Below are 8,964 nucleotides of genomic sequence, written 5' to 3'. Positions count from 1 at the left end.
AATGTGAAATACGAAATTAAATTAAGAACAACTGGACTCGACATGGATCTGTACGAGCTACCAAAGAACAAGTGGTCCACCAACATTGACATGTGGCCTGAAATCACGTATCCTGAGTTTGACCCGAGACCAAACTTAGTTGTCGCCCCCTGCAGTAGGGAATTCACAGGAGATTAGACAGAATTCTGGTAGTTTTCCTTGGTTTTGTTGATTGTGATTTTGTAATTATGGTCAGTTTTGCCATTTGTGGATGTGATTTCACTGAACATCAACTAACATCTCTGTGAACCTTGAGTAAGTCCAGTTCCCAACTTAGAGCTAAATACACCATTACCTTGGTCAGGGCTATTCAATAGCCCACAACAGCCCATCAATCAAACTGGATCAGCCCACGGCCCCTCTACCCACAAATAGTAAATAAATACTTTAACAGTTCCTAAAACTATGTGGCTATTTGTGATACTTTATGCCATTTTGTGACACTGCGTCATTTTGGTTCATTGCAACTGTTTACAGAAGGTCAGACAGACTGGCTTCAATATGAAAACATGATGCATTCCATGGAAAAGAGACACAAAGATGATGGTGAAAACAGAAAATTTCTTATTTGCACTAAAAGGCAGCAGTTACTGTGATTATATGTGTTATGTTAAAATTTATAAAAATGTTGAAAATGTGATGGTGATATGTGTGAATTGTACATCCAATATTAGAGTAACACTACAGGGGTCCAGCCCACAGTTATGTCCATAGCATTCAGACAATTTGGCCCATGGGAAAATATAGTTGAATAGCCCTGAACTAGATGAACGAGAACCTTCACAGACATATCGACCCACATCCACTTTTTATTTCATCTGTTCATTTGCAAGTAAATGGGTCTTTGAGTTTTCTCTTTTATGTGGATATAATATTTTTTTTTATCAGGGAAATGGACTAGATCAGGAAATTGCTGTAAAATACAGCATTGATTGGACCAGATCACCAGAGGTCATGTAAGTATCTGTACACTTCAGGCTATCGTGCGTTGTACACAAACCACCCTCCCTCATGTGACCCCTTGTGAAAGGCAGGTGTGTACTGTCTGAATCCATAGGGGTTACAGATCTTTAAAGATTGCTCTCTTTACCAACACCAAACTACACTGGCCTTGGTCATACGTTAGTCTGTAGACCAAAGCCTCCCAGGTCATGGATATAGATTTTGGCCCCAGTGAGAACAGAACAATCTATATTTATATTGCTCTTCAACAGCATGACGTCCCAATGAGCCAATGCCGGCCAGCTCAGAGGCTTAGTGAAGTCTGGGTACTCCATCACTGAATGCACAACCTGTTCATACAGATCCACATGATTACACTCAGGTAGTTTATGACTACAACTCATTGCCGGGCTGTGGTTAAACTCTCAGTGGTCCTAATGGCCGGCGGCTGAGCACCTCCCTTGAAACAGATGATGAATTGCTGCAAGTGTTACTTTTCCAGCTGGGGATATGGTAGTAAATGACCTCCTTTCTTGCCGGAGACATTTGTGACACCAAATTGAGCCAGACATCACCTGTTATTGAGGATGATGCAGTATAGGGTTGTATAAACACACATAGCTGGATTGATATTCTTTCCAGAATAATGCACACCAATGGATGCTTTCTGCCTCCTAGTCTTTTGTGACAAGGCTGCTTTGAAACGGCTCAGTATGGCAGGAGGGGGATCGCAGCATCTGTCGGTGACAGTGATGAAACAACCGTTTAACGCAAGGCGACAACCAACACGTGTAGAATCATCACTTTCTCAAGGTGTGGAAGTGACACTGTCATATTCTTAATCATAATATTCATCCCAGCTCTGAGGCCAGATTAAACAGCCCATTACCCCAGCTTTCATTAAGGTGCAGGCAGGCACCTTCACAGGTAGACGCCACTGTGCACTGCGGTGGAATATTTTTACACAGTTGGTGATATATGTGTGAGTAAACCGTCTTTAGCTGTTTTCATCTGAGCAAAAATATTTTCCAGTTAATATAGACCAGGGGTGTCATACTCATTTTAGTTCAGGAGCCATATACAGTCTAATACAGACCTGGGCATTGCAAGGCCCGGGGGCCACATGCGGCCCGACAGCTGACCCTAACTGGCCCTCATGAGGTCATTGGCAAATTAAAAGTCAATGCAAAATATATATCATCAAAATAGACGTAACCAATATAATGCCACTGCTTTTATTTTGAAGGATCTGCTAATTTACTATTTTTTCACACATACTTTCTGTACACTGATTGGTTTGTTGGTCAGTTTCAGCCCATGAAGATGTCAGCTAATGCCAAAAAACAGGAAGATTGATTCCGAATGCAGAGCTTTTAAGAAGACATGGACTTGTAAGTATTTCTTTACTGAAGTCAGAGGTAAAGAAAAAGAAAAGGAACTGTGATATGCAAACAAACAAAGCTGGGTGCATTCATTGTTTTTCATGTAAAGTTAATGTGGCGCTGGTTTTGCTCATTTTCTAAAGTCTTTTTGTGAATATTCATTAAATAGTTGTATTCTGTGCTCCACATTTTCATTTTATTATTGTATTGTTGCATTTACTGCTTTTGTATGATAGTAAAGTATACATACATACATATATATATATATATATATATATATATATATATATATATATATATATATATATATATATAGAGAGAGAGAGAGAGAGAGAGTACTGATCCGGCCCTTAACAACTGTCAAAGTTTCTCATGTGGCCCCATAGGAAACTTAATTGCCCACCCCTGGTCTAATATGATCTAAAGTGGGCCGGACCAGTAAAATAATATAAATTAAAACCGTAAGCGGTGTTAAGGCCCTCGCCCTCCCATGCGACCACCTCCCCACACGACCGCCGAGGACACCGACAGTGAGAGGACACCGTATCGTGGGCTTAAGCCGACATTCTGCAAGATACACACAGTTTGATACTTCTGAAAATGACTGCTTTGTCACGAGCTCATCACATCCACACCCAACATTTGATCAAAAATGTAGGTGATAACTTTTGATCGCACATGTGTGTAGGTGATTTTCACCCAGTTTGGTCCAAATTGGATGTAAACCCTAGGAAGAGATGATGAAAATATGAGGGGTGGGATTTTACAGGTCCACACTTCCACCCAATATGGCTGACTTCCTGTTGGGTTTAGGGCGGGGCCATAATGTAATTTTTTACTTGTCCCAACATAGTCTATGTCTGTACCAAGTTTCATGTTTGTACGATGAAAAAATTTTCGGGAGGGCTCCCATCCATGTAATGTATTTTGATTTTTGAGGGGGCGCTACTGAGTCATTTTGCAAAATTTTTTCTTGGCGACTTCAAATAAAAAAAAATTTCACCAGGCTTGAATTTTTGGTCAAATAAAATTTACTTTTCATTAATGTTCAGGGGGTCAAATTTGCATTCAAAGTGGCGAAAGTAAAATAAGAAAAAAAAAAAAAAAAATAACGGAACCATGCAATTTTAATAGGCCCTCGCCGACATGTATGTCTGGGCTCGGGCCTAATAATAGGACAAGAACTTAGAACTAATGTCAACTCCAAAGTTTTTTTCTCTGTTTTTGAGTGAAAAAAGTAAAATTCTGTAATGAAAATGTTTACATCTACGAACCGTACTTGAACATAACATGAACAAATATGAACCTGAAAATTCTTAAGAAAAATCAGTGCAATTTTAACAGTACTACACCTTAGTTTATCATTTATTCATATGCATCACAACTTACAGATCACAGTGGATCTACAAATACACAAAACATTTCGTAAGAGGCAGAATATTGGTACAATTCCACATACTTCTGTTCAGAAATTTCAGGTTATTCACATTTTTTGCAAAAGGCTAGTTTGTAAATGTAAACATTTTTGTGTAATTTTACTATTTTTTACACTACAACAAAGAGAAAAATTTGTAGTTTTTATTATTTATAGGTTATTGTGATAGTATTTTACTGGTTCTGACCCACTTGAGATTGAATTGACCTAAAATGATTCTAACATCCTTGATTGTTAATATCATCAGTGTAATTAATACAGGTTGGTTAATGGTGTAATACACAGATTAGGAAGAAATAGAATGGCCCTCATTTTGTTTTGTATTGACGTCAAAAGTAACAGGAAAGAATGCATTCATTGTTACCTTATACCAGTGTTTTAAACTTTGGGTTCCTTTGGGTACCTGGAATTCAAATAGGGTCACCTGACATGTCTAGTAATTGATAAAAATAAAAACTTACTAATAAAAAAACATATGTTGAGTTTACAGAGACAATCCCAATCCATAACAGACATGACAAACTGTGAAGCTGAAACTGAAGCACTGTGGTACTGTTTATCTTTCAAATGTTCATTGTGGTCGGTTTCAGATGCTGCACCTCTTTCATAATTCATAGTTTGAGTTCTTGTTTGTTCAGTATTAATTGTCAGCCTTGTAAATCCAAGCTGGACTGACTGTACATATCCTGACCAAGGAAAATCAAATTCTCACTTTGTGCAGTAATCTACACCTGGCTTTTCTGCCTCCGTCCATAATAATATACATTATATAGACTAAATGTCATCTAAAATTAACGTTCATTTGCAACATAATATTGCAAACTATTACATAATCAAAAACAAATTAATTTTAGCTAAAAAAATGTCTCCGTTTTGAATGTGTAGGGTCACCAGAAATTTGTGATGTTAAAATGGGATCAGGACACAATAAAGGTTGGAAACCACTGGTTTAGGGAGAGATGAGACTTTTTAGTAGTGATGTCCCGATCTGGATTTTTTTGCGTCTGATCCAGTCTGATTTTTTTTTTTTGTTTTTTGGTGTTAGTTTCGCGATACTGATCCAATACCAACTTTTTACGTGCAATTTTGATTTCAATTTGGAGTCATTATTTATAGGTTATTATACTATTATTTTACTTCTTGATATCACAATTGGGCTGAATGTGGAACCTGAACTAAAACAACTGTAACACCTTTGACTCTTAATAATTTTAGTATCATTTTTGCACTGTTCAAATTCATACTGCGGGACAAATTAGAACCTTTGGCGGGCCATATGTTTGCCACTGCTGTAGCACGTCTTTGGATAGGTCCGCCCAGGTATTATATTGGGGTGGTTTCCGTGCGATACGTTAGTGATGAGCAGATCAGTGGGTTACTCGCGGGTCAGGTTGGGGCGGGTCAAAAGAATGTTAGTTTATTTGTGGGGTGGGTTGAAAAAACCTAACTTGTACATCACTACCGGACTATAAAGTGAAAGTGAAACTTATAAACACTTTTCTATTTCCTCTAAGCCTCCTGCTGTTGTGCAGCTTTTCCCTACCTTCGGAAAATTTAATTTAAGGGGGTAAGACATTTGTTTACCCCCCCTCCCAGAACTGGGCCTGGATCTGCCCAATCTTGTGACTAAATCCAATCTGATTTTCTAAAAAATGCTAGTTTGGCAGCCAATACCGATCTTTAGATCAGACTGGGACATCCCTACTTTTTAGTATTAATCTGATGGCGTTACACATTAATTTCACCCCAAAATATAAGACTAATTTTCTCAGAAAGTATAGTGGAGTAGGACTTGAAGTAGAAAAAAAACACATCAGCACAAGTATTCTGTAAGTTTGGAATTTCTCCAGTCAACAAAAGACAGTGGGAGATTTTGGCTGTTCACAATAAAATGCAACTTATGTCAGTTATGACATGGCTTTTCTGATGTTTCTGGGGTGCTTGCAGGGCTGCAGTCAGCATCATGATGTTTGGGGATTTTTATGTTATTTGACTGAAAACTGGACCACTTTTCTTTCAGCTTGCATGCTGTGAAAAGACCATGTAATAATGAAAAAAACAAAAAAACATATTAGAGTAGAAAGTAACTGACTGTACTTTAGCTTTAGTGTGTGTCCTGTTCAGTCATCATGGGATAACCTCAGTTCTTTGTATTCCCAGTCAAATCCCCAGACTCTTTCTCCTCTCTCTACCAGAGCCTGTACTGACCTCTCTGGGGCCTGAAGGAAAGTTCTGTTCAGGGACCCTCCCCCGCTGACCTGTGAGTCGACTAAACCATTTGGTATTGTCACACCTGACACCACCATGCTTCTACACAATCCTCCAACCATTAAAAGAGTTCATGCCATCTGTCAGTCTGAGTATAAATAGACATTTACTGAATGGAAAAAGGTTAAAAAAAAAAAAAAAAAAAAAAGAAGTAGAAGGTCTGTGTTCGGATTAGCTGAGACTGGATGTGGATCCACTTTGGCTCCCTTCTGATTTCATACTGTTATCCTTGGATTTACTTTAATATATGTTTAAGTAGGAAATAACTTTAAAAAATAGTGTACGGTTAACTCTTTATTGGGCAAGTGACTATTTTTGGTCATTTCCGCATGCATTACAAGACAGTGACAGCAACACTTCCAGCTAGGACAGTGAGTCAACAATCTCAGGTCCGATGTGGTCTCCAGGGTCTGTAAGGTCCACCTCTGCATGAACAGTGAGTGTACCTGCTTTGTTAGGTACCATGAAGTAATGGTACTAATGTAAGGAATGATGTTCAAAGGGATGATGTGGATGTGGACAGGGGTCTGGATCAGCACTGATGTTGGTCTAATGTTCTAAAAGTGATGTTCTAATGTTCTAAAATACATGTTTCTTTGACATTACATGTGTTTTTCTTCTTACATTGCACTCTAAAAAATATGTAATTTAACAAAATTTTTACTGTTTATTTCGCAGATTTTTCCTGTATTTTTAAGATACAGGAAAATATCAATGAAATTAGAAAAATAGACTGTGATTTTACATGTCAAATGTAAAATAACACGAAAAAACTGTAACTGTGAATACCCATAAAATTTTCATTTTTTAAAAGATTTTTTTTTCCACAGAAAAATACAGTTAAAATACATTTGCAAATGTATCATAATTTCACAAATATTTATTTTCTATTTATGAGATTAAACTGTTAATTTAAAGTTTAATACTGAAAAAAATAAATAAATAAATAAAATGAGATAAAATTACTGACAATTAACCGTAAAAGATGTATTTGTTCTCTAAGTTTAACCCAAAAAGACCCAAAGCATCAAAAGCATCTACTGATCTAACATGTTTAATACCTGTTGATCCACTAATCCTATCAATACATGCAAATAACTGGTATAAAATACAGTTTGTCATTTTTTCATGGTCATCAGATATGACCCATTTGGACATTCAGAGGCTCTGTAGTGAACAAGGAAACACCGTCATCTTCTACAACATTGATTCACCATTAAAACCCATGGAGTTTGATTAATGACAGTGGATGGAGGCATTTGGTTTATGTTTAGTTAATGATATATTTTACTGAAAAAATATCTTTTTCTTCAGTTTTCTCTGTTTTGATATAATAACCTTTGAATTTACTTTGAGTTTTCATGAGCATCATTAAGTATAGGAAATCAAATGTAGGAAAATACATGATTTACAGTGAAGAGTGGAAAAATACATATGACAATATTATAATAAATGCTGATAAATTACTTAAGAAAGGTTAAACAGAGAGAAAAATTCATTTGGGAACTGACACAAAATTAGCACTGGGTCTTTATGGGTTAACAAGACTTGTTTGTTAATTGACAAATATCTTGTCACCCCTGCTGCCGGAATAATAACATTTTTTATGTTTTTTTTTTTTTTTTTTTTACAGCGTGTATCTCTTATACATACTTCTTGGATTTATTTATTTGCCACTTACAGGTAAGGAACCAAATATGGTAACTTCATTGAAATTGATTTTCTACATGGCAATAAATGAAAACATAAATTAAAAATTCACAAAAATAATAAGCTCTTGTTATGTCCTCCTATAACACACTAAGGTTGAAACTTTGAATTTCAGAGTATTTCTCTGAGTGCCCTATAAAGGGTTAAGTCACTGTATTATCATTGCAGGAACATTTTATCCATCCTAATACACATAGCACCTAGCATTAGTTAGCATTAACACTTAGTACATCAGGAGCAGTGAGCTGCCACTGAAGGCTCTTGGGGACCAACTCCAGATCTTCATCAGTATTGTTGTCAAAGGCACCGACAGCAGAATTCATCTACTTGTACCTGTTTTGATGTTGGTGGATCCAGAGGAAACTAACACAGAAAGTCCGATTGGGAATTGAAAACAGAACATGGAATAGCTCTGAGTTGACCTAGCTGTGTGGAAGTGCTAACCACTGTGCCACCATCATGTACACCATGATTAATATTTAATGGGAGATGTGCATCCATATGCCTAGTTAATGAACATTGTAAATTCAACATTTAATCAATAGTCACACTGCATTAGTCCAGAGTTCTAACTAACCTGGTGTTGTTTAAATGTGTCCATATCCTGTCTGGAGTGACCCACACAGACGTTGCTGCCGGAAAGCATGCATTTTAATTAGTTTTTCATACATATGCATAAACATAGTTCATACACTGTTGCCCTTTGGCATTTATAAAGCATATGTAGAATAGAAAGTTGTGTTTCACTCTTTACTTTTGTCGGACACAACATGACAGAACACAGTCCTGTAACTGACTGCAACACAACTGAGAAACAATCAGACCAAGAAACTTTTGCCACAAACACATAAACTTGATGCTATTCTAATTCATTGGTGTCAAAATTGAAGAGCAGAGAACATATTAACCAGACTGATGTTTTTTGTTTGTTTACAAGAATCATCATCATCATCCAGCCGTGATGTATTTCATTAAATAACACACTACCTGAGCCTCTGATATACTACACGTCAAAGTCCTTGATATGTATCAGAGTTGCGACACTTCCATAGACTCCCGTTGTCAAAGAAATATGCACCTTCTTCCAGGTCATGGGGAGGCCAATAGTTCCAAACATGAGTGTAATGCTATCAGAACACATTCATTTCTATAGCAGCTGATCTAGCAACTCCAGCAGCAAGTTAATAA

Source organism: Sphaeramia orbicularis, chromosome 16 (genome assembly GCF_902148855.1).
Source record: "Sphaeramia orbicularis chromosome 16, fSphaOr1.1, whole genome shotgun sequence".
Classification (NCBI taxonomy): domain Eukaryota; kingdom Metazoa; phylum Chordata; class Actinopteri; order Kurtiformes; family Apogonidae; genus Sphaeramia; species Sphaeramia orbicularis.
The sequence above is the reverse complement of the archived record's forward strand: the minus strand, read 5'-3'. Positions refer to the sequence as shown.